This window comes from Bufo bufo, chromosome 2 (genome assembly GCF_905171765.1).
Source record: "Bufo bufo chromosome 2, aBufBuf1.1, whole genome shotgun sequence".
Classification (NCBI taxonomy): Eukaryota; Metazoa; Chordata; class Amphibia; order Anura; family Bufonidae; genus Bufo; species Bufo bufo.
Genome location: NC_053390.1, coordinates 731,479,261 through 731,506,917, shown reverse-complemented (window position 1 = coordinate 731,506,917; position 27,657 = coordinate 731,479,261). Strand labels below are relative to the sequence as shown.

The following is a 27,657-nucleotide window of genomic DNA, read 5'->3' as shown; positions in this document are numbered from 1 at the left end:
GGTCTGTCCTCTGTCTGCCATTAGTATCCTAGCTGTCCAGAAGAACAGAGCTCTGATGTTTAGCACAACACCTAACATGTAACATGTAACTGCAAACATTGAAACGAACAGATCTGACAATACAGACATGAACACACAAAGGGCCCATAAAAACTTTTCATTGACTTCAATAAATGAAAATGTACAGCTTGATCAATGCTGTTGGTACCAATAAAAACCAAAAATTTCCAAGAAAAATAAAATAAAATTCTCAATGCGCATATTTAAAAACAAATATCGTACTCCATACGCATTCATATACATTTTTCATGTAATAATTTTCATTAACAACTCATAACCACGCCCTTACACAAATAATATGAATTGCATTCACAGCTCTGCTACAAACATACAACTCAGAGCCACACCCATTCACATTCCACTGAATCATGTATCTTTCACCCAATCACACAATTTCTTTGTTACATTCCAAAATTTGCAGCACAGACAAACACAGCTTTCCTGGAAAAAGATAGCCACACCACACCCAGAATTGCTGATGGTCTGTCACTGTAAAACAATATACATGTTATAATCATACAGTCATTTTGTTAAAATTCAAATCATCTTATATGCCATGTGGTTTTTGGTTTAGTGTTACACACATCGCCACTTATTCTATATAATTACCCCTTCCCCCATTTCCTTTGCCTTGCGTCTCTTATTTCAGGAATGTTCAATCAATCACAGGACATTCAACTGTCCCAAATGTTCCTCAAACTTTTACTCATATCTGAATAAGGACTTAGAATGGGTGCAACCTTAGATTGATAGGATTGGACATTTCCAATTAGCATCATCACTGCAGGCACATTTTAAACCATCGGAACATACAGTTTGGAAAGATCTAATCCAATACTGGAGCCCTGTCTGGAAGATCTTATAGATAACACAGGTTAGTATCTTCACATTCTGCTGATGCATTACCAATTACCAGCCCCCCTCCCCCCCCCCAACCCCCATATGGAGGTTAGTTGAATTCCTGAGCAGAGGAGGGGGGGGGTGAGATGGGAGGGAGTTCTCTCTGAGAACACAATTTCAAAAGGAACAGGAAAATTTCCTGTGAAACTATTTGAATTTACAGCAGATGTAGTGGGGGAAGGGATGCCACATGGCAAACTTCTCTTTTCAATTATCAATACACTTATGCATTAACTGTCCATCTTTTAGTGCTATAATCTCTAATTCTAGGGCTATAAATCGTCACTATTTAAACACACACATATCATTAGGGCAACAAAACTTAACCAGATCATTTCTGAACGTTTAACACAAGCCCTTTCTGTTTGCAGACAATGGGGCACTTTTTTTTTTTTTTTTGCCATCAAATAACTTCTTGTCACTGCTCTGCTTTCTCATTTACCATCACAGGAGTTCTGATGTACACTGTCTGTAAGCTTCTAACTTCACAGATTATTACAGCTTTTCATCCCTGTTGCCAGCCGGCATAACATTCTGTTTCACATTTTAACTGTCAATTCTCACATCCTGCCAAATTGTCTACCCATGGGTTAACTAGGAAGTAATTTGTGGGACTAGACCGTGCAACATAAAGTTTACATGTTGGCAGTGATGGAAACAGAATGATTTCACAGTGGGATGTGACCGTACACTTACCACCCGGTCAACATCTCACACAGACAGATAATCTTAATACTTCTAAAATACTTATACTATATATACATAAGAGTTAATTCAAGCTTGTAACCTTCTGTTCCCGGAACAGATTTCCTAGTGCACTTTTATATCTAATGATATGAGCTCCCTGAGCTTCTTACAATCAACATAAGCTCCCAGAGCTTTTGCGTGTCCCAGACATCGCAATCCACCGAAATCATAAATAGATGGTTCGACTTACTTGAATGAGATTTTGGTCATTGCTCCAGGTCCAAGAGGAGGACAAGAATTGATGTCTTTCACTGTAGACCTGAAGAGGACCCTCTCAATCACGGACCGAGCCCCCAAGCTGTTGGGCAATATACTCTCTTGCCTAACATGTCCCTGACACATGATTTCGGTGATCAGCTTGAATTAAGTCTATCCGGTACCGGGAGAATGAATCAGATGAACACTGAACACATGTCTAGTTCCAATCCATTCTGGTTTATTTCACAGTTGGCAAACAGTTATAATAGAGGGGGTTGAGCTTCCTTGACATCCAATCATATGTTAGCATTAGTATTCGACCTATGGTATGATCACACATGAGCTCTGCATTAACATAATAGATGACTCATAGTAACAGCATTTGACCAATCAGGTATATACACATAGGCCAGCAAGTACTTGAGCCAGATGACCTTATATGGTTAGAAGGCTGTTCAAACTTAGCTGGGGCAGGCGGCGCATGACAGAGGGAGCTGGGGCAGGCGGCGCATGAGGAGGGAGCCGCGGCAGGCGCTGCGCCGTCTTAATGCTATACTTCCGGTACTACAGTAAGTACCATACAGCGCGTATACAATGATATACACTCACCTAAAGAATTATTAGGAACACCTGTTCTATTTCTCATTAATGCAATTATCTAGTCAACCAATCACATGGCAGTTGCTTCAATGCATTTAGGGGTGTGGTCCTGGTCAAGACAATCTCCTGAACTCCAAACTGAATGTCAGAATGGGAAAGAAAGGTGATTTAAGCAATTTTGAGCGCGGCATGGTTGTTGGTGCCAGACAGGCCGGTCTGAGTATTTCACAATCTGCTCAGTTACTGGGATTTTCACGCACAACCATTTCTAGGGTTTACAAAGAATGGTGTGAAAAGGGAAATACATCCAGTATGCGGCAGTCCTGTGGGCAAAAATGCCTTGTGGATGCTAGAGGTCAGAGGAGAATGGGCCGACTGATTTAAGCTGATAGAAGAGCAACGTTGACTGAAATAACCACTCGTTACAACCGAGGTATGCAACAAAGCATTTGTGAAGCCACAACACGCACAACCTTGAGGCGGATGGGCTACAACAGCAGAAGACCCCACCGGGTACCACTCATCTCCACTACAAATAGGAAAAAGAGGCTACAATTTGCACGAGCTCACCAAAATTGGACTGTTGAAGACTGGAAAAATGTTGCCTGGTCTGATGAGTCTCGATTTCTGTTGAGACATTTAAATGGTAGAGTCCGAATTTGGCGTAAACAGAATGAGAACATGTATCTATCCTCTGATGGCTACTTCCAGCAGGATAATGCACCATGTCACAAAGCTCGAATCATTTCAAATTGGTTTCTTAAACATGACAATGAGTTCACTGTACTAAAATGGCCCCCACAGTCACCAGATCTCAACCCAATAGAGCACCTTTGGGATGTGGTGGAACGGGAGCTTCGTGCCCTGGATGTGCATCCCTCAAATCTCCATCAACTGCAAGATGCTATCCTATCAATATGGGCCAACATTTCTAAAGAATGCTATCAGCACCTTGTTGAATCAATGCCATGTAGAATTAAGGCAGTTCTGAAGGCAAAAGGGGGTACAACACCGTATTAGTATGGTGTTCCTAATAATTCTTTAGGTGAGTGTAGATCAGATTGAATGTTTAAAGAGGACCTTTCACCAGAGGAAAGCCTCTAAACTAACTATACAGAAGTGTAGAGCGGCGCCCAGGGATCCCGCTGCACTTACTGTTATCCCCGGGCCTTAGCCTGGCTATGAGCTGAGCGCTGCGATTGGCCAGCGCTACAGCATAGGAGAAGAAGACGCCGGCAGGATCAAGTGGGTGGAGCCCAACTACTTACATACCGGAGGCTATACCGGGCGAACGGAGCGGCGCCCGGGGATAACAGTAAGTGCAGCGGGATCCCTGGGCGCCGCTCTACACTTCTGTATAGTTAGTTTAGAGGCTTTCCTCTGGTGAAAGGTCCTCTTTAACAGTTGCGGGGCCCGGTGTATTAGAGTAGAGTCACTGCACCGGGCCCCGCCATGAGTGTCCCCGCGTCCTCCCTTCACACTGATACTTCACTGGCCGCGCTGTGCAGCATAGCGGCCAGCGAAGTATTCGCTTTATAAGACGCACAGCCATTTTCCCCCCACTTTTGGGGGGGAAAAAGTGCGTCTTATAAAGCGAAAAATACAGTACATCCAAATCAGGTGAACGGTGTAAGAATTACAACAGTTTGCATATGTGCCTCCCACTTGTTAAGGAGCCAAAAGTAATGGGACAATCGGCTTCTCAGCTGTTCCATGGCCAGGTGTGTGTTATTCCCTCATTATCCCAATTACAATTAGCAGATAAAAGGTCCAGAGTTCAGTTCAAGTGTGCTATTTGCATTTGGAATCTGTTGCTGTCAAATCTCAAGATGAGATCCAAAGAGCTGTCACTATCAGTGAAGCAAGCCATAATTAGGCTGAAAAAACACAACAAACCCATCAGAGAGATAGCAAAAACATTAGGCGTGGCCAAAACAACTGTTTGGAACATTCTTAAAAAGAAAGAATGCACCGGTGAGCTCAGCAACACCAAAAGACCCGGAAGACCACGGAAAACAACTGTGGTGGATGACCGAAGAATTATTTCCCTGGTGAAGAAAACACCCTTCACAACAGTTGGCCAGATCAAGAACACTCTCCAGGAGGTAGGTGTATGTGTGTCAAAGTCAACAATCAAGAGAAGACTTCACCAGAGTGAATACAGAGGGTTCACCACAAGATGTAAACCATTGGTGAGGATCAAAAACAGTAAGGCCAGATTAGAGTTTGCCAAACGACATCTAAAAAAGCCTTCACAATTTTGGAACAACATCCTATGGACAGATGAGACCAAGATCACCTTGTACCAGAGTGATGGGAAGAGAAGAGTCTGGAGAAGGAAAGGAACTGCTCATGATCCTAAGCATACCACCTCATCAGTGAAGCATGGTGGTGGTAGTGTCATGGCGTGGGCATGTATGGCTGCCAATGGAACTGGTTGTCTTGTATTTATTGATGATGTGACTGCTGACAAAAGCAGCAGGATGAATTCTGAAGTGTTTCGGGCAATATTATCTGCTCATATTCAGCCAAATGCTTCAGAACTCATTGGATGGCACTTAACAGTGCAGATGGACAATGACCCAAAGCATACTGCAAAAGCAACCAAAGAGTTTTTTAAGGGAAAGAACTGGAATGGTATGCAATGGCCAAGTCAATCACCTGACCTGAATCCGATTGAGCATGCATTTCACTTGCTGAAGACAAAACTGAAGGGAAAATGCCCCAAGAACAAGCAGGAACTGAAGACAGTTGCAGTAGAGGCCTGGCAAAGCATCACCAGGGATGAAACCCAGCGTCTGGTGATGTCTATGCGTTCCAGACTTCAGGCTGTAATTGACTGCAAAGGATTTGCAACCAAGTATTAAAAAGTGAAAGTTTGATTTATGATTATTATTCTGTTCCATTACTTTAGGTCCCGTAACAAGTGGGAGGCACATATGCAAACTGTTGTAATTCCTACACGTGCGAACGCCTGCAGCGTGGAAAAACGGGAGCGAGGCAGCATTACAGGCTGCGCTACAAACAGAACCCCTACATCCCCCAGAGGAGGAGTGACCCCCGACCTGCCCCAACCCTCATCCACCTGGAAGGAAGCACAGGCAGCGCTCAGATCCCCGGCAGCCCCAGAGAAGAGAGAGAGAGGGAGCAGACAGTTCATCACTGACTGAGTCAAGGATTGGCAGAGTATCCCTGCCTTCTATCCCTGTTTTTTACCCCTGTGTTCCCCAGCATTAACCCCTGCCAACCCCTTCTGCTCATGTCCTTAACCCCTGCATTGCCTGCCCTGCAGAGCATTAACCCCTGCAATCCCTGCACCCCAGTTCTCCTGCATTCCCTATGTGCAACCCCAGCATTCCCTTGCTGGGCTGTATTAACCCTTGATATCCTGGTCCCCTGCAATAGCCCCAATACCCCTGACCCAGGTAACCCCTGATGTCCAACCCTGGGTTAACCCCTTTATGTATATCATCCCCTGCACTGTATTTACCCCTAAATTGCAGTGATTGTGTGGTTTACAGCCCCGCTTTAACCCTTGCATTGCTGGGCTGTATTAACCCTGTATTCCCTGAACCTGTACCCATGGCTACATCCTTGGCCTGCAAGCATTAACCCTTGCAGTGCCACCATTTACCCTTTGTACCCCGTAGGGACAGTGAGGTGCCAGGCGGGTGGGTTGGTATTTATATGTGTGTGAGTGTCATGTATAGATAGTGTGTGGGGTGGAATGGGAATTGTGTATTGTGTAGTGTAGTTAGGATTGTGTTTAATGATACAGGGTGGGCCATTTATATGGATACACCTTAATAAAATTGGAATGGTTGGTCATATTAACTTCCTGTTTGTGGCTCATTAGTATATGTGAGGGGGGAAACTTTTCAAGATGGGTGGTGACCATGGCGGCCATTTTGAAGTCGGCCATTTTGAATCCAACTTTTGTTTTTTCAATAGGAAGAGGGTCATGTGACACATCAAACTTATTTGGAATTACACAGGAAAAACAATGGTGTGCTTGGTTTTAATGTAACTTTATTCTTTCATGAGTTATTTACAAGTTTCTGACCACTTATAAAATGTGTTCAATGTGCTGCCCATTGTGTTGGATTGTCAATGCAACCCTCTTCTCCCACTCTTCACACACTGATAGCAACACCACAGGAGAAATGCTAGCACAGGCTTCCAGTATCCGTAGTTTCAGGTGCTGCACATCTCGTATCTTCACAGCATAGACAATTGCCTTCAGATGACCCCAAAGATAAAAGTCTAAGGAGGTCAGATCGGGAGACCTTGGGGGCCATTCAACTGGCCCACGACGACCAATCCACTTTCCAGGAAACTGTTCATCTAGGAATGCTTGGACCTGACTCCCATAATGTGGTGGTGCACCATCTTGCTGGAAAAACTCAGGGAACGTGCCAGCTTCAGTGCATAAAGAGGGAAACACATCATCATGTAGCAATTTCGCATATCCAGTGGCCTTGAGGTTTCCATTGATGAAGAATGGCCCCACTATCTTTGTACCCCATATACCATACCACACCACACCATCAATTTTTTGTTCCAACAGTCTTGGAGGGATCTATCCAATGTGGGTTAGTGTCAGACTAATAGCGGTGGTTTTGTTTGTTAACTTCACCATTCACATAAAAGTTTGCCTCATGACTGAACAAAATCTTCTGCGTAAACTGAGGGTCCTGTTCCAATTTTTGTTTTGCCCATTCTGCAAATTCAGTGCGCCGATCTGGGTCATACTCGTTGAGATGCTGCAGTAGCTGGAGTTTGTAAGGGTGCCATTTGTGAGTAGCTAATATCCGCCGAAGGGATGTTCGACTAATGCCACTCTCCAGTGACATGCGGCGAGTGCTACGCTGTGGGCTCTTGCTGAATGAAGCTAGGACAGCCACTGATGTTTCTTCATTAGAGACAGATTTCATGCGTCCACATTTTGGCAAATCCAACAGTGAACCAGTTTCACGAAACTTAGCAAGCAGTTTGCTAACTGTAGCATGGGAGATGGGTGGTCTCGTAGGGTGTCTTGCATTGAAATCTGCTGCAATGACCTGGTTACTGCGTTCACCAGACATCAACACAATTTCTATCCGCTCCTCACGTGTTAACCTTGGCGACATGTCAATGGCTGTAAACAAAGAGAAACTTGTAAATAACTCATGAAAGAATAAAGTTACGTTAAAACCAAGCACACCATTGTTTTTCGTGTGAAATTCCCAATAAGTTTGATGTTCTTCCTATTGAAAAAACAAAAGTTGGATTCAAAATGGCCGACTTCAAAATGGCCGCCATGGTCACCACCCATCTTGAAAAATTTCCTCCCTCACATATACTAATGTGCCACAAACAGGAAGTTAATATCACCAACCATTCCCATTTTATTAAGGTGTATCCATATAAATGGCCCACCCTGTACTGTGTTTATTGTAGTGCAGTTATTGTATTGCGGTGTGTACGTCTATATGTATATATCTTTATAACCATTGATGTATAAATATATATATATATAGATATAGCGTAATAGATTGTATTGTGTAATAAATATTTCTTTATTCATACCATACAGTATATAGTGTTTTTAGTGACCGCCGTAGTATAGTAGAAGTGAGTCGCACGTAGGTTAGTTCAGTGGAGTGTATAGGCAACAAAGGTAGATAGTTAGTTAGTCAATTAGCTAGCTAACATACAGGTATTTCTATTTTATAGTATAAATAGGCGGAGTCATCACTAGACGACTCGCACCTATTTATGAATATAAATTATTGAGATTACTCTAAACTTCTATAATTAATATTTCCCTTAACACCCACATCATAATTTTTCTCTGCGGAAGAGAGGTTTTTTTTTAGAGAAAAAGGTATATAGACGCCATTTATCAGGTGACAGGTCCTGCGATAAAACTGCTCCTACCCCCACCTCGGACGCCTCCACTTCCACAATGAAAGGTTGTGATAAATCCGGCTGCACCAATATAGGGGCAGAAGAGAAGCATTCCTTAATCGCGAAAACATCTCGCAACGCTGAATCAGACCACACTGAGACATCCGTCCCTTTCTTAGTAATGTCAGTTACGGGTTTTACTGTTGTCGAATAATTCAGAATACATTTTCGGTAATAGTTGATGATCCCCAAAAACCACATAAGAGCCTTCAGATATTCAGGTCCATCCCAGTCCAATACAGCACGGACTTTATCTGGATCCATTCGAAAACACGAAGATGACAGCAGGTAGCCCAAAAACTGCACCTCATGACTGAACAAAATCTTCTGCGTAAACTGAGGGTCCTGTTCCAATTTTTGTTTTGCCCATTCTGCAAATTCAGTGCGCCGATCTGGAAAACCACAGGAGCTTTGATCAACCCGAAAGGCATGACTAGGTTCTCAAAGTGCCCCTCAGGAGTATTAAAGGGTTTCTACCACTTCATTTTTTACATAATTAGCTTTCAGACACTAGCGATCCGCTAGTGTCTGCTCTCCCAAACAATCCTAATATAACTGTTTATTGTTCTGCCGTTTCGCTAAAAATCGAACTTATATAGATATGCAAATGAGCCTCTAGGAGCTATGGGGGCATCATTAGCACCTAGAGGCTTGGTCTACCTTCACAAAATGCCGCCGCCCAGCGCGTCCCTCCAGCCCGCCCATCTCCTCCGGATTGCGATCAAGCGGACGAATTCTCCCGCATGCGCAGTGAATGTCTGACCGCTTCCCTGCACAGACATCTCCACTGCGCCTGTTCCTCGGAGCACTATGACGTCATCGGCGCAGGCGCAGTGGAGATGTCTGAGCAGGGAAGCGGTCAGACATTCACTGCGCATGCGCCGAATACAGACGCGCACGGCGCATGTGCGAGAATTCGTCCGCTTGATCACATTTTGGAGGAGATGGACGGGCTGGAGGGACGCGCTGGGTGGCGGCAGTTTGTGAAGGTAGACCGAGCCTCTAGGCTAGGTGCTAATGACGCCCCCATAGCACCTAGAGGCTCATTAGCATATCTATATAAGTTCGATTTTTTGCGACAATAAACTGTTATATTAGGATTGTTTGGTAGAGCAGACACTAGCGGATCGCTAGTGTCTGAAAGCTAATTATGTGAAAACGAAGTGGTAGAAACCCTTTAAAAGCTGTCTTCCATTCAATCCCTTCCTTGATCCTTACCAGATTATATGCCCCCCTTAAGTCCAACCTGGAGAACACCTTGGCACCAATAATCTGGTTAAATAAATCGGGAATCAAAGGAAGAGGGCAATGATCATGGACAGTAATACGACTGAGTTCACAGAAATCCAGACATGGCCGAAGACCTCCGCCCTTTTTTTTAACAAAATAGAACCCTGCTGCCACTGGAGACTTGGAAGGTCTTATGTCTTAATAAACTGATGGCATTTGTATGACCAATGCATTGAAATGCCTGATCCGTCTCTCCGGTGTAATTTTTTTCAGTCTGAGCGTTTTGCCGGAACACTTAATGCCGGATCCGGCACTAATACACTTCAATGTAAATTAATGCCGGATCCAGCATTCTGGCAACTGTTTAGTCTTTTTAGACGGAGATAAAACCACAGCATGCTGCGATATTTTGTCCGTCCTGAAATGGCAAAAAAGACTGAAGACATCCTGATGCATCCTGAACGGATTGCTCTCCATTCAGAATGCATTAGGATAAAACTGATCAGTTCTTTTCCGGTATTAAGCCCCTAGGACAGAACGCAATGCAGGAAAAGAATAACGCTAGTGTGAAAGTAACCTTAGTAGACATTAGAAAAATATGTATTCAGACAATTGTCAATGCAATAATCACCCCAATCCAGAATCTGTCTAGCTTGCCAATCGATGGTTGGATTGTGCTTGCTTAGCCACGGTAAACCCAGAACCACCGATGCAGGGAGACCCTCCAACACAAAACACGAGATAAATTCTTGATGAAAGTCACCCACTCTTAATCTGATATCATGCACCACTTGAGATAAACACTTCTGAGCTAGAGGTGCAGAATCAATAGCAAAAACAGGAATGTGTTTTTCTAATGCACTTGGTGACAACCCATGCATACGGATAAACTGATCATCAATCAGGTTCACCCCGATCCCGCTGTCAATAAACACCTCAATCCCCACAGTTTTTGACTCTAGCTCCCCCTCAGCAGCCAGGAGAAATCGGGTACTACCAGTAAAAGACAAATGCAAATTTTCTGACTCTCCTCTCACCCCTCCAAGAGTAAGATAGGAATTAAATGTTCCTCTTTTTTTTTTTTTTCGTTAAATTTATGGACATACTCCGATAAAATGTCCCTTTTGTCCGCAGAAAAAACAGACTCCCTTCCTATTACCAGTATGCTTAAAAGCGGATCCAGGAGTAGCTCCCCTAATTGCATGGGTTCGTCCCCAGACATAAACCCAGGAGCAGCTTCACCCAAAGTATCAGAGGACGATACATAATGTGATAGTACGTCCTGAGAGTGGGGGCCCGTAGATCTTTCTCTCAGGCGTCTATCCATGCGTACAGCCAGAGACATAGCAGCCTCCAGGGACACTGGGTTTTCATGAAAGGCAGAGGCGTCCTTCAGCCACTCTGATAACTCTTGACAAAACTGGCTACAGAGGGCAGGATCATTCCACTCTGTATCGGTAGCCCATCTCCTAAACTCAAAGCAATAAATCTCAGCAAAAAGATCTCCCTGACGAAGGCCGCACAGCTTGGTTTCGGCTAGAGAGGTCCAATCCGGATCATCTTTGATAAGACCCAAAGCTTCGAAAAATTCATCTACTGACCGGAGAGACTGTGATCCGGTCGGCAGGGAAAAAGCCCATGACTGCAAGGAAATAACCACACTGACTCGCTATTTCTCACCCCCAGATGAGTGTGGATGTAGCCTAAAAAACAGTTTGCACGCCTCCCTAAACAAAATGAAATTATCACGTCCCCCAGAGAATCTGTCCGGGAGGGCAACTTTAGGTTCAAGACAGGCCTGGTAACCACCATCACCACTAGGACCAGCAGCCTATGGTCTCTGCATCTGCGAGACGGTCGTGTGGAGGTCAGCTACCTCCAAAGATAGCCCTTGCAGCTGACCTGCCAGTGCAGCAATAGGATCAATCCATGGCTGCACACAAACAAAAAATGACGGTTTTGGCGGTTTATAATGTCCCACTTCGGTGTGGGAGGGAAACACCACACCGAGCATAAGAGGGAAGGGGGAAACAGGGAATCAGGCCTGAGAACTAGGGAAGGAAGATGGACACCTCCTAGTAAAACCCTAACCACAATCCTGAATGACTACCAGTATGAACAGACCCCAGAGGTAGGTACCTAGAGTCCTATCTAGCCCTATAGGACCCTGGTACTAATGGCAGGGATGAGATTACCTGTTCCTCCAAAAGGAAGGACGAACAGGAGTCTCCTACAGGCCTAATACAACAATAGGAAAATGCAACACAAAGAACCCAAACAAAATACAAAAGGGAAAAGAAAGACTTAACTTCAAAGGGGCTTTGGAAGCACCAGGAACTCCACCAAGATCCAAACACCAGCTCTTCACAACTGAAACGATAAACCACACAGCATTGTGGGACAGTCAACAAAAAATAAGGAAGGTTAAATGACCACATTAGCAACACCTGAGGCAAGGGGTGTGGACATTACCAGAAACAACACAGACGCCTATTGTTCCACAAGGAAAACCTGTCAGATCAAACCACGTGTTGCCAGTCTCACCGATCTCCTGCCATCTGTCGCGGGAACGTCCGTGACCCACGATATGAATAGAGTCTAACTTGTAGTATACCTCCCAACCGTGCCAGATCCAGCAGGACGGACCCCGGACGGCTGAGGTATGTCCCACTCTGTCTGCTCCTTGCTTCCCTATTCAACTGCCAGCGCTCTCTCATCGCAGCTGAACAACAGGGCACCAAGGCCGCGGGATGATGATCATTCCCCTGCTCTCTTGTGCTCCCCTCAGCAGGCATGATGATGTCACTTTATCGCACCTGATGCTGGGGAGAGCATGATGAGCGCCATTCACCCGGGGGGAACAGGGTTAGGTGAGCGTGTTTTAAATGTTATTAACAATACAAGGTATGACACTAAAGGGGGCGTTCTGCTGTGTAAAGGGCACTAAAGGGGGCGTTCTACTGTGTGGGGGCCCTATACTGTGTGTTTGAGCACTAAAGGGGGCATTATGCTGTGTGTTTAGGCACTAAAGGGGGCATTGTACTGTGTTTGGGCACTAAAGGGGTCATTCTACTGTGTGAGGGCACTAAAAGGGGCATTTTATTGTGTGGGGGCACTAAAGAGAGCACTCCACTATGTGGGGAAGCACTAAAGGGGTTGTCTGTTGTGTGGGGACACTTAGGGTACAAAACTACTGTGTGGGGCACTAATGGGGCATAAATATTGTAAAGGGGGCTCTGAGGTGGCATTATACTATGTGTGGGGTACCAAGGAGACTGGGCTGGATTGGGGTGTGTATAGACAGACATGGCTTAACCTGAAAAAAATAAATTGCCATGAGGCTTTTTACAGGTTGGGATGTACACTTGCAGTATACTGTATCCATCTAGGACTAATTGTAAATGCAGGACCACCCCCCTCCTCCAGTGTGCGGTGACTGCCTCCAGCACTGGTAGTGATTGCTGCTGGGTGATGCTAGGACCCGGCTGGGCCACTTCTGCAATCTCACAAGGCAGAGTCTGGGTGATGACGTCACCGGGCGGCGGACGCTGATTGGCTGAGACGCGCCTCTCTATCTGACGGAGCCGCGGCAGCAGCAGTCAGCTGAGGACGGGGACGCTTAGCCCGGTGGTTGCGGCGCCAGTTCCTACCTGAGACGGGGAGAGCCCCGGACTATGCACCGGGCCGGCGGCAGCTGAGGAGCATGGTGAGCCCAGTGTGCGCCGGGGATAGCGCTGTGTGCTTATTGACTTGCTTGGTGGCCTGCGGGGATACGGTGTGACTGATGGAAGCCGCTATTGTCAAGCGTGTGTGCTGCCCCCTCACTGCCAGCCGCCCCTCTGCCCCTAAATCCTGTCCTACACCCTCCAGGCTCTGCAGGCAGGGAGCCATCACTTCCGACCTCTGCTGACCTCATTACGGATTACTTAAAGGGACTTTCCTGGATTACCTAAATGTTTGCAAAACTGCCTGAAGTAACTCCTTTTCATATGCCCACTGTGTAATGGGTGGTCCCTCCTATCTGCTCCTGTGCCAGTCTTTGTCCATTGGGACAGTGTCTTGGCGACACTAATGCCAGCACGCGACTGCCCATTATTGGCCGCCATGCCCTTGTGGCCTGTCGTCCACCAAAGTGGCAGAAGAGCATGTTTTTTAAAGGTAGACTATGTCGATGTTTCTATTTTTTTGTTTTTTTATTTTTGTTACTGTTTTGCAAAAATGTAGGTAATCCCAGAAATCCATTTTGTTTGCGGGTCTTCCCGCGTGTGCCCCATCATACCATTGAAGTCACTCAGGGTAGCAAGTGTTTCAGTTTCCATTAGTCAAAACTGAAACGTTTGTGACTTTTTGCCTCCACTACTTTGCGGCAGGGGGTGAGAGCACCCTTAGGGCCCTTGCAGGCGCGCGTTGGTCATGCTGCGAGTCCGCAGCACCCGGCCTGACCTCCCAGCGCTGCCGGGGGTCCCATAGCATTACAATACATTCCAGAACTGTAAGGGTTACATAGGATTATACTAGGTCCAGCTACAGCATAACCCTAAAAAGAGGATAAACTTTAATATTACTCATACAGCAAGCAATTTGTCCTATAGTGTCCATACATAAAGCCGTCCACCAAGATACTATTATGAAGTGGGGAGTAGATGACCCTAATTACAATACCTAAAACTAGGCCCTCTGCCCAGGGGCGACTCCTGAAGGTGGAGACCCCCCGTCCTCGAACCTAACTGGCAGCTCCTAGTTGACCCTAATATTTACGGGCTGATGATTAAGTAATCTAATTGTGGACTGAAATAGGCACGGACAGAAAGGATGGAACAATATGCACAGTGTATACAGCCCTAATGGTATAAAATACCAAGAGGTACACGGTGCAACCGACTACATAAAACAATACACGACACCTAAGAGGATAACTATTAATTACACAGACAATTCTGTGCTCAACCCCAACGTAGGATTATAAAGCTATGTGAAACCCCCCCCCCCCCCCGGGCTGCGATGCGGACTCGCACCATCAGCATCACCAATGCTAGTCTGCAAGGGCCCTTAGGGCCCCTACACTCTAATTTTCTTTGTTTGCTCAGGAAATGCTATAGAAACTATATTATTTTTACATGTTTTTTTTTTTCTAAACAAATGTGAGAACCACATTTTTTTTTTTTTTTCTGCCATCTTTTTCCCTGTAGAGATGTCAAAATGCCAGGGAAAAAAAAAAAACAGAAAATCTTGTGTATCCTGCCTTTATATTTCTCATAGACTTTCAGCTAACACATGGATCTGGCATTTTTACTGCAAAAAAAACCCAAAAAACCCTAAAGTTGTCACTGTGATTTCGTAGTAAAGAGAGGCACGGAGCATTATCAGTCATGTTAATGCTCCGTGCTTCTGTAGTCTGCATCGGGTCTTGGCTGTCATTCACGGAGCGGATGTCACGCACGGCATCCGCTCGTGTGAAACAGCCCTAAGACCACTTGAAAAATGGCAAAAAATCATATTTTACATTGTTGGATCTTAAAGGGATTCTGTCACCAGGTTTCGGCCTATAGAGCTGCGGACATGCACGGCTAGATCGCCGCTAGCATGTCCGCAATATATCTGTCCTATAGGGCTGTGTGCTTTTAATTTCTTTAAAAAAGGATTTTATAGATATGTAAATTAGTCTTGTATGTGCCCAAGGGGCTGTACTAACCTTCCTGGAGCCCAGCCGTGCCCAGCCACGCCCGCCTGTGAAGGAGCCCAGCACGGCCTATGTCCTCCGAATCTCCTCCTTTCATCAACGATAGATAGCCGTAATCTCGCAAAGCACGAGATCGCGCATGCGCAGTGCCGGTATAGTGTTCCTTCCCTGTGCTGGCATCAGCCTCGGGGAAAGAACTGCGCATGCACGATCTCGCGCATTGCGAGATTACGGCTATCTATCGTTGATGAAAGGAGGAGATTCGGAGGACATAGGCGGTGCTGGGCTCCTTCACAGGCGGGCGTGGCTGGGCACGGCTGGGCTCCAGGAAGGTTAGTACAGCCCCTTGGGCACATACAAGACTAATTTACATATCTATAAAATCCTTTTTTAAAGAAATTAAAAGCACACAGCACCATAGGACAGATATATTGCGGACATGCTAGCGGCGATCTAGCCGTGCATGTCCGCAGCTCTATAGGCCAAAACCTGGTGACAGAATCCCTTTAACAAGGTTCCAAGTAGAGCTTCAACAAGAAGAAATGAGAGTGAGACAAAACATTTTTTGAGCATTCAATTAATTGAAAATAACGATTAAACTGAAACAGGCTGTTTTTCAGCTTATCCAAATTTTAGGACCACATGTCTTTTTAAAAGGCCAAATCTGTGCAAAGATGTGGATTCATTGTCATTTTCTGTCAGGTAGTCACACGTTGTGATGGCAAATGCAAAAAAACTCTCCCTTTTTGAACGTGGTCGGGTGGTTGAACTGCATAAGCAGGGTCTCTCACAGCGCGCCATCGCTGCTGAGGTGGGACGCAGTAAGACAGTCATTTGGAATTTCTTAAATGATCCTGAGGGTTATGGAACAAAAGTCAAGTGGAAGACCCAAAAAATGTCATCAGCACTGAGCCGGAGGATGCAATTGTCTGTCCGTCAAGACACTGGATGATCCTCAACCCAAATTAAGGTCCTTACTGGTGCTGACTGCAGCCCCATAACCATCAGACGGCATCTGAGACTGAAGGGCTTCAAAAACAAAAAACATCTTCAAAGACCTCGTCTCCTTGAACGCCACAGAACTGCTCGTTTGGACTTTGCAAGAGAGCACCAAACATGGGACATTTAAAGGTGGAAGAAAGTTTTATTCTCTGAGAATTTATTTTTTTACCTTGATGGTCCTGATTGTTTCCAATGTTGGCATGTTGGCACCTGAGATGTTTTCTACGCGCCACAGTGGAGGGGGCGCCATAATGGTCTGGGGGGCTTTTTTCTTCAGTGGAACAATGGAGCTTCAGGAAGTGCAGGGCGTCAAACGGCCGCTGGCTATGTCCAGATGTTGCAGAGAGCATTCCTAATGACTGAGGGCCCTCGTCTGTGTGGTAACGACTGGGTTTTTCAACAGGACAACGCTACAGTACACAATGCCAGAAGGACAAGGGACTTCTTCCAGGAGAATAACATCACTCTTTTGGCCCATCCTGCGTATTCCCCTGATCTAAATCCAATTGAGAACCTTTGGGGATGGATGGCAAGGGAAGTTTACAAAAATGGACAACCGTTCCAGACAGTAGATGGCCTTCGTGCGGCCGTCTTCACCACTTGGAGAAATGTTCCCACTCACCTCCATGGAAACGCTTGCATCAAGCATGCCGAAACTAATTTTTGAAGTGATAAACAATAACGGCGGAGCTACTCATTACTGAGTTCATGTTTGGAAGTTAGATTTCTGTTTTGGGGGGGTTTAGTTTTTTTTGGAGGTGTGGTCCAAAACTTTTGATCAGCTGAAAAACAGCCCGTTTCAGTTTATTCGTTGTTTTCATTTAAAGAGGACCTTTCACCAATTAGGACAATGTGAACTAACTATACAGACATGGAGAGCGGCGCCCGGGGATCTCACTGCACTTACTATTATCCCTGGGCGCCGCTCCGTTCTCCCGCTATGCCCTCCGGTATCTTCGGTCACTAAGTTATGGTAGGCGGAGTCTGCCCTTGTTCTTCTGTAGCGCTGGCCAATCGCATTGCAGAGCTCACAGCCTGGGAGAAAATAACCTCCCAGGCTGTGAGCTCTGCGCTGCGATTGGCCAGCGCTACAGCAGAACAAGGGCAGACTCCGCCTACCATAACTTAGTGACTGGAATCTTCTCCTACTATAACTTAGTGACCGAAGATACCGGAGGGCATAGCGGGAGAACGGAGCGGCACACGGGGATAATAGTAAGTGCAGTGAGATCCCCGGGCGCCGCTCTACATGTCTGTATAGTTAGTTCACATTGTAATAATCGGTGAAAGGTCCTCTTTAAATTGAATGCTCAAAAAATGTTTTGTCTCACTCCCATTTCTTCTTGTTGCATGTTGAAGCTTTACTTGGAACCTTGTTAAGATCCAGCCATGCTAAATATGATTCTTTTTGCCATTTTTCAAGTGGTCTTAAACTTTTGATCAGGACTGTACCTCAGATAAATGAATATAAATAACAGAGGGGCCTAGATAATGATGCAGCGCCTACACAAACCAACCCAATAGCCCCCATGAATAATACCAGAAAATACTCCTATAATAGATCATTAATCTTTTTATTGTAACAAAAAATAACTGGACAAGATGAAAACAGAACTGGTTCTCCTCATTCAGCTGCCATTTAATATTCAGCGCAACCAAAATATGTTAATTGGTATTAATTACAATGTGAATGTAGCCGCTTTACAACTGTGGCGTTGCGGAGCAATTAAGCAGGAATTTTTATAAGCATCTTTATGGCGGCACTTATTTCTGTGACTGGGTAGTTCCAGTTATAGTATGTGATGGGTGAGCCCTAGTATACCTGATCTAATTGTATCTATGGGAATGTAGTATTCACTAATAGGTCACAGGAGGTTTTAGGGAGATGTTTTTATCACCGTAACAACTACTAACAACTTGAAACTGTAGCTGTCTATCGTTTCTTACTTCTTTTTTTTTTTTTGTTCAATCTGACACAGAAGCTTTGGGTTAGTTTTTTTTGTTTTCAATTGCTCCTCTGTCTACATATTGCTGTTCCATACAAGTTATGGCTCCCCCTTTTTGTTTCCGTCTCCTAATGTCTGCATAATGGGGAAGATTTGCTTAAAGAGGTTTTCTAAGACTAAAATACTGTTGACCTATCCTCTGGAGGTGGGGTTCGACACCTGGGACCCCCTGCCCATCCGCCGCAGGCTTTTTGCTGCTTTACTTAGGCCAAGTGACGACGTGTTCATCTGTCACGTGGCCTAGGCGCAGATCCGCTCCAATGAAGTGAATGGGACTGAGCCGATACCAAGCACATCCGCTATGCAATGTACGGCGATGTGCTCACAGGAGCGCTGGTGCCTTCTCGAATAGCTGATTGGCAGAGGTCCCTGGTGTCGGCCCCCCACTGATCAGATCCTGACTTATTTCATGTATTTAAATCTCGAAAAAGCCTTTTAACCTATCCCATATTTAGGGCTCATGCACACGGACGTATTTTTTCCCGTGTCCGTTCCGTTTTTTTTTTTTTTTTTGGACCGTATGCAGAACCATTTATTTCAATGGGTCTGCAAAAAAAAACTGAAGTTAATCTGTGTCCATATGTTCGTTCTGCAAAAAAAATTAAAAAATCAAGCATGTCCTATTATTGTCCGCATTACGGAGCAGTGGAATGGAGCGGAAACACTACGGAGCTCTTCCGTGAGATTTTGTTAATTTTTTTTTTTTGTGTGTGGTACAGACAGAATGTTGCAAATTGCGGACCCATTCAAGCGAATGGGTCCGTGTCCACAAACGGCGACCAGTGCCCGTGCATTGCAGACCACGTCGCGGCCCGCAGAATGCACATTGGCTGCAAACGTTCATGTGCATGAACACAGGGCAATTATTGAGAACGAGCATTCATACAAACATGTTTTCCAATTATTGCCCTGATAATTTGCCTGTGTGAAAGGGCCTTAAGACCTGATTCACATGACCGTGCCCGGTGCGGTAACCACAGGGCATGTGTCGGTTGCCTCTCCCAGACTGACCGCGGCTCCCCTGACCCGAGCTAATGACATTATAGTAATTTATGATAGTTCCTATTGTACTGTGCTCAGATGATGTGAGTACACTACAATAGACCCACAATCAGAAACTGATTGGGGGAGATTTATCAAACTGGTGTAAAGTAGAACTGGCTTAGTTGCCCATAGTAACCAGTCAGATTCCACCTTTAATTTTTCTCAACTCCTTTGGAAAATGAAAGGTGGAATCTGGTTGCTATGGGCAACTAAGCCAGTTCTACTTTACACCAGTTTGGTAAATCTCTCCCACGGTGTCAACAATTACTATGATGCAGTTAATTCGGGTCAGGGGGGCTTCAGTCATTCTGGAAGATGTGGCCGACACACATTTGTAATTTTCGGATCGAACGTTGGCTTGTTAATCTGTCCTGACCTTATACCACCTATTGGTTGGCTTACAAAATCTTATAAAAAAAATAAAAATAAGATTGACAGGTCAATTCTTGCCATGGTTTACACGTACAATCCGCATCAGATAGCCACATGCGGATTCGCCCCATTGAATGGGGCTAATCCTTGGGCAGATTCCACGACACTGCAGTGTGGTAGATATCTGAGGATCAGCCTCATACATTTGCTGCGGTGTTCCATGGCAGAAATGCACAGCAAATTTTTGTGATGTCTGCCATTTGAACATAACCTAACACTGACCTTACCAATTCCCGGCTGCTCCCGTGCGGGCCCCTCCCTAGTGCCACCGCCAGTCTCTGGCTGTAACAATCACTGGCCCCGATGGTGTCGGCATGTCACCGCTTCAGCTGCAGAAGTCATGTGTGGGCACTCCATGTCGCTCCTGGAGCCCAGTGAACAAAGGCTGGCGTGAGTCCCTGTAAGCATCTACACGGTGGTGGCAGAGGATTGGTGGGGTACATATGGAGGTACAGACATGCGTAGCCGCTGCCAAAATCTGCTCAAACTGCAGCATTTCAAATTGATATTTTATTTTATTTTTTTGGGTGTGTGATTTTGTGGGGAAAACTAATGTTTACCTACAAAATCATGTGCCCATTAACTATCGGAAAGCCAAGCAAACGTGTAGCCGCCACTGTGTGCATCTGTAGCAAGTGTTATAATGGTGTGGTATACCACTGTCAACAGATTAAAGGGAATCTGTCATAAGGTTTTAGCATATTAAGCTGTTACCATTGCAATGTTCAAAAAACGACCTTCTTTCCATGTTGTCATTTAGACTTCCGTTGACAATACTCCCCAAAGAAGCTCCTGCACTTCTTTGGGTGTAGGGAGTTTTACAGCGCGTTCGTACGTGCTGTAAAACGCGCAGGTGAGAACCATGCCCATAGGAAAACATATAGGTTTTCGCCTGTTGAGAATTTTACAGCACGTAGGAAACTACGCGCTGTAAAACGCTCAGGTGTGAACCAGGCCAATGTGTATAGGGACCTGGTAGTATTATATAGTGTATATTTCTGGTTAATTATATGTCCCTATATACGGTATACAAGTGTCTCTCAGTTTTAGGGCTCATGCACACGACCGTTGTTTTGCGGTTCGTTTTCATGGGTCCGTTTTTCTGTATCTTTTTATTTTTTATTTTTTCCTCTGATTTTAAGTCCTCTTTCGTTCCGTAATTCCACAAACATCCGTATGGTTCCGTATTTGATCTGTTTTTGTGGATATGAAACAGTAACTTATTAATCACCAAACACATGAGCAATATGGGCTGTACATAGCATTTCTACAGTATGGATCCGCAAAATACGGATGACATACAGGGTGCGTTCCGTATTTTTAGCGGACCCATTGACTTCAATGGGGCCTCGGACCGTGATTTGCGGACAATAACAGTGCATGCACAACTTTTTTGCGGAACGGAAATGAAATGCACACGGAGTACCTTCCGTTGTTTTTGTGAACCGATTGAAATGAATAGTTCCGCATACAGTCCGCCAAAAAAAAAAAAAGGAACGGAAGCAGAAAGAAAATAAGTTTGTGTGCATGAGCCCTTAACCCTTAGGTACATGTACGGCGCAGAAATGCGTGACGGAAATCCCAGCGCAGTACAGGTACGGCACGCTGATCAGGCGGGTGCAGGAGCTGCGCCCGCCCTACCAGAGGCAGGTGTCCGGCTGTCACAGATAGCCGGACCCCTGCTGTATGCGCCAGCATTGGTGAAATCACTGATGCTGATGCATTAACCCTTGCACGGCCGCGGTCAGAGTTGACCGCGGCACGTGCCGTATCCTCACGGATGCCGGTGTCCATGGGGTCCCCGTGCTGCTGTGACGGGGACCCCATGGCAGGGAGGGCAGCCCGATGCCTTCCTTAGGCATCGTGGCTGCCTTCCGAGAGAGCCTGTGAGATCCAGCCACCTGGATCTCGCAGGTTGTAAGTGTATTACAGTGTGTAATACACTTACAGCCAATGCATTACAATTCAGAAGTATTGTAATGCATTGTAAAAGAGATCAGACCCCCAAAAGTTGAAGTCCCAGAGTGGGACAAAAAATAAGGTGAAAAAATAAAGTTTTACAAAAAAAATGCATCCTTTTCCAAAAATAAAGTAAAAAAAATTGTAGACATATTAGATATTGCCGCATCCGTATCTACCAGCTCCATAAAAATATCACATGACCTAAAATAAAATAAAAACTGTAAGCTAATTATTTTTATTTTTTTTTAATTAGCTTACATCACTAAAAGTGCACCGAGCGATCAAAAAGGTGTATGCCCCCCAAAATAGTACCAATCTAACAGTCACCTAATCCCGCAAAAAAAAATGAGTGCCTACCTAAGACCATCGCCAAAATTTAACTAACTAAGGCTAGTTTTACAGGACGACATTTGTCGCGCGACAATTTTTTTGTCTATGGTGTCGCGCTGCGACTGCAAAGCGACAGTCGCAGAAAAACCCATTTCAGCATGTCACAGTGCGGCACCATAGACTATCATCATAAAAATTGTCGTGCGACAAAATGACGCGCGACAAGTGTCGTCGTGTAGACCTAGCCTTAAACATGTGTTTTTTTTTTTTGTTTCAAAAATGCTTTTATTGTGTTAAATGTAAAAAATTAAGAAACTAGAGATATTAAGTATCGCCGCGTCCGTAGCAACCTGCTCTATAAAAATACCACATGACCTAACCCCTCAGATAAACACCGTAAAAGAAAAAAATAAACGGTTAGTTTTTTTTTTTTGTTTTTTTTTGTCACCTTACATCACAAAAAGTGTAATAGCAAGCAATCAAAAAGTTATATGCACCCCAAAATAGTGCCAATCAAACCGTCATCTCATACTGCAAAAATGATACCCTACCTTAGACAAATCGCCAAAAAAAAACTGTCTCTCAGACTATGGAGACACTAAAACTTGTATTTCCATTTCATCCACCATGACGGCCCACATTGAGATTGACCCTTGACCTCTGTAGGGGCAGGAACACATAGAGAGTTTAAGAACCCCCCACCCCTCCACCTCCTCAGTGCTTTCCTGCCCCTACAGGGGCCAACACGTGGAGAGTTCCTCCTTCATGAAGGATAAAATAACCTTATTTTCTTTATAGGTTCTCCAGCTGGCCTCCCGCGGCAGGGGCTAAAGCTGGCCAGCTAGGAGCATCGAGGACCCTCGTCTTGGCTTATGCCGGGGCCTGTGGTCCTCCCCATACCTTCATACTTCCTTCCCACCTTGAGGAAGCAGTTGGAGGTGCCGGCTTCTCGGATCATCGCGCGCTGCGCTCGGCGTCCTTTCCTTCTGGAGGAGGGCCGAGCGCTAGTGTACGGCAGGGGGAGCAGGTGCGGCGCATGGAGCGTCTCTATGGGCGGGCCGGGCGACGCACGTATCCCTTAGTAGGCTGGTGCGGCGCAGGCCTACGCCGTCAAACAGGGCGCAGCTAGATGACGTCAGACGCCGGGATTTTTAAAAAGAGAAGACCGCGGTTCCTTTCGGCCCCTTGCCTGCTACACCGCGATGTCTGAGACACCTGCTCCCCGCCAGGAAGGTCCTGATCCTTCTGCCACCAGTACCGTGAGTCCCCTTCTGTGGGGGTGTATATTTCAGTTTTCTAGCCTGAATTACTAATGCTGGGATATCTGGTTGCTTCCTTCTGCAGGGCAGCAAGGAGTTAAAAACAAAAACAAAACCCTTAAAATGCTGTGCTTGTTCCAAGCGTCTCCCTGAAAATTATAAAAAGAGGCTATGCAAACCTTGCACTACGGAAATTTGGAAGGAAGAGCAACCAGATATACTCTCGGAAATGAAGTCTTTTATTTCAGACGAGATTAAGTCCTCTTTAGCCACCTTGTCTACCCCCTCCAGCAACCCCATCCCTTCTAAGAAACGCAAACTGTCCGTTATTTCTTCTTCTGAGGGCGAAGAGGTGGAAGTGGCCTCCGCCTCATCCAGACAATTTCCTAATGAGGAACCCTTGTCGGACGGGGAAATTCTAGAAGAGGATAAAAAATACTTTTTTTTTCCGCTGATGAAATGGAGGAGTTGCTACGAGCGGTCAGGTCCACTATGGGCATCGAAGATACTCCTAGGCCCCGTACGGTACAGGATGAGATGTTTGGGGGTCTTAGATCCAGCTCTTCTATTGTTTTTCCCATCAATGAAAATATAAAAGAAATGATATTGGAGGAGTGGTCAGATCCAGAAAAGAGGCTTGGTGTTCCCAAAGAATTCAGGAATAGGCTCTGCTTTGACCCGTCTGAAAGCAAAATATACAACCAGACGCCTAAGGTCGATTTACAAGTGGCCAAGGTAGTAAAAAAGACCGCCCTACCCTTTGAGGATTCCTCTCAGCTAGGCGATCCTATGGATAGAAAGGCAGATGGCCTCCTAAAAAAATCCTGGGAGTCAGCTATGTTTGGGGTAAAAACGAATATTGCTGCTACCTCCGTCGCCAGAGCGTTGTATATATGGCTAGGAGAACTGGACGAACATCTAAAAAAACAAGACTCCAAGAGAAGAGATCAGGGACTCTCTCCCCCTTCTCCGCTCCGCCACAGCATTTTTGGCCGATGCGTCAGCAGAGTCCATCCGGTTTTCCGCCAAGGATGCTGCTCTTTCTAACGCAGCCCGACGGGCTTTATGGATGAAAGCCTGGTCTGGAGACAAGGCATCCAAGGCCAAGCTTTGTTCTATCCCCTTTTCAGGGGAATTTGTCTTCGGCCCCACTCTGGATAAGATCCTGGAGGGAGCAGCAGACAAGAAGAAGGGTTTTCCAGAGGACAAAGAACCAAAAATAAGCCCTTTCGTCAGTACCAACCCAAGCAGAGATCCTACAGGGGGAAAGGGAAGTCTGGCCGATGGAGTTATCCTAAAGGAGGGAGAGGAAGAGGCTTCATCCTCAATCCCCAGAATAGGCAAAATAAACAGCAATGACGCCAGGGTAGGGGGGCGACTGATGGGTTTTCTATCCTCCTGGAGTCAGGTAACTTCAAATCCCTGGGTGCTAAACGTAATCTCTCAGGGTTACAGGATAGAGTTCACATCAGTCCCCCCGAGAAGATTCTGCATCACACCTCAGAGCAGATCAGATCTTCCGAAAATCTGGCAAGGTGTCCAGGACCTCCTAGAGCTAGGGGTAATTCAAAAGGTTCCTATCCCAGAGGAAAGGAGAGGATTTTATTCCAGTCTTTTTTTAGTAAAAAAACCAGACCAATCCTTTCGCACGATAATAAACCTAAAACCCCTAAACAGGTCTATTCTATACAGGAGGTTCAGGATGGAGACCATCCCATCCACAATCCCTCTGATTCCAAAAGGGGCGTTCATGTTGTCAATCGATCTAAAGGACGCTTACTACCATGTCCCCATCCATCATCTTTCCCAAAAATATCTAAGATTCGCTCTAAGAGGACCAGACAGGTCTATCCATCACTTCCAATATGTCGCCCTCCCTTTCGGTATTTCCTGGGCCCCCAGGGTCTTCACAAAAATCGTGGTAGAGATGGTGGCCTACCTTCGTCAGGAAGGAATCACAATCATTCCATATCTCGACGACTTTTTAATTTTGGGCAAGACAGAATCCGAGAACCTTCTGGCAACCCAAAGATTCTCGGAATTCTTAAAAACCTCGGCTGGATTATAAATATAAAAAAATCCACCCTAACCCCATCCATGAGAATAAGGTTCCTGGGTGTGGAATTAGATTCGTCCCTGTTGATGACCTTCCTCCCTCAGGACAAGGCTACTGCACTGACTGAGAAAATCAGAACATTCCAGAGGGCTCGCAATTGCTCCATCAGAAAGGCCATGAGTCTCCTGGGAAGCCTAACCGCCTGCATTCCCTCGGTGGCATGGTGCCAAAGCCACACAAGAGTAATCCAAAATTGGATCTTAACTATTTGGGACGGAAGACAAGTAAGTCTAGACAAGATTTTTCGGATCCCTCAGGCCGTGAAAACAGACTTGGATTGGTGGAAAGTAGAAAGAAGACTGCTAGGAGGCCTTCAGTGGCGGAACCATCCGGTCGTTCAAGTAATCACGGACGCAAGCCTCGGAGGCTGGGAAGCAAAGATAGGAGATCATCTTCTACAGGGTACCTGGCCTGCCGAGATAAGAGACAGATCCTCCAACTACCGAGAACTATACGCAGTCCTGGAAGCATTATTAAAAGGAGAGTGTCTTCTAAAAGGGCGACACCTAAGAATAATGTCAGACAATACCACAACGGTGGCTTATCTGCGTCACCAAGGAGGGACAAGGTCACGGCCTCTTGGAGAGATAGCAAAAAGAATTTTCTCCTGGGCAGAAGAGAACGCTTTATCTCTGTCCGCCATCCACCTAAGGGGCTGCGAAAACGCAGTAGCAGACTTTCTGAGCAGAGAGACAGTAGATCCAGGAGAATGGTCTCTGAACAGGAATATCTTCCAGAAGATCTCAGAAAGATGGGGCTGTCCAGAGGTAGACTTATTCGCCTCCAGAAGAAATGCGCAGGTAAAATGTTTCTGCTCCCTAAACCCAGGAGACAGTCCATGGGCAATCGATGCCCTGTCAATACAATGGAAATGGAAACTAGCCTACGCCTTTCCCCCAATAGCACTACTACCTCGGGTCGTCCAGAAGCTCCTGGAGGAACCGACTACTCTCATCCGGATAGCCCCTCTATGGCCAAAGAGAAGTTGGTTCTCCACTCTAAAACAGCTATCGCTGGAAGATCCGTGGGAGATTCCCTTCCAGAGGGATATTCTAGTCCAGGGCCCTCTTCTTCATCCAGACCCAGGTATATTCAAACTGTCAGCCTGGATCCTGAGAACGAGACATTAAGAAGCAGAGGGCTTTCGGAAAAGGTGATACTCACTCTGAGGGCGAGTAGAAAAAGGTGACCTCCTCCATCTACCTTAAGATCTGGAAGAAATACTGTTCCTGGTTAGGAGTTGAGCACCCAGACACCACCTCTCCTCCCATCAACAGGATTTTGGACTTTCTACAGTGCGGCCTTGAGTTAGGCCTGAGACCTAGTATTCTGAAGGTCCAAATTTCTGCCCTCCGCTCCTTCTATGACTGCAGCCTGGCCAACCACAGATGGATCAGGAGGTTCTTCAGAGCAGTTTCAAGATTGAGACCCTCTCTGAGATCCAGAGCTCCGACTTGGGATCTTAACATCGTCCTAGAGGGCCTAACAAAACCTCCATTTGTACCATTGTCGGAGATCTCTTTAAAACACCTTTCCCTAAAAACTGCCTTTCTGATCGCTATCACCTCAGCCAGACGCATTGGAGAGATCCAGGCCTTTTCTTGTAGAGAGCCCTACCTCCAAATTAGCAAAGATCATATCTGTCTAACTCTCGACCCAGGTTTTCTCCCTAAGGTAGTCTCACCTTTCCATCTAGAGCAGGAGATCTTCCTACCCTCTATCCCTAGGTCCGAACATACAGGGTCTAGCGATAGGTTACATCTCCTGGATGTTAGGGACATAGTTATCCATTATCTGGATTCTACCAGAGATTTCAGGGTGGATAACAACCTTCTTATTCAGTTTTCAGGAAAAAATAAAGGAAAGAAGTTAGCCAGGTCTTCCATAGCCAGATGGATCAAATCCACTATTGAATGCTGCTACAAGATCCAGAACAAACCCAGTCCTGGTAATGTTAAAGCCCATTCTACTAGGGCCACTGCCTCTTCTTGGGCCGAGAAAGGAGGGGTCTCGCTGGACCAGATCTGTAAAGCCGCAACCTGGTCTAGCACTAATACTTTTGTAAGACACTATCGTCTTAATCTTCCGGACGCGAATGAAGCTCTTTTCGGCCGGAAGGTTTTACAGTCGATATCCCCACCC

The 27,657-nt window shown here is 45.7% G+C and overlaps 1 protein-coding gene across 1 annotated transcript in view; it reads left to right on the top strand.

Annotated features, from left to right (window-relative positions):
• The first annotated feature begins 13,275 nt into the window (after positions 1-13,275).
• ATP10D (ATPase phospholipid transporting 10D (putative)) overlaps positions 13,276-27,657 on the top strand; it is a 168,032-nt gene continuing 153,650 nt past the window's right edge. The window contains exon 1 of the mRNA XM_040418908.1: positions 13,276-13,390. The gene's annotated coding sequence lies outside the window, so the exon portion shown is untranslated. The remainder of the gene's footprint in view (positions 13,391-27,657) is intronic.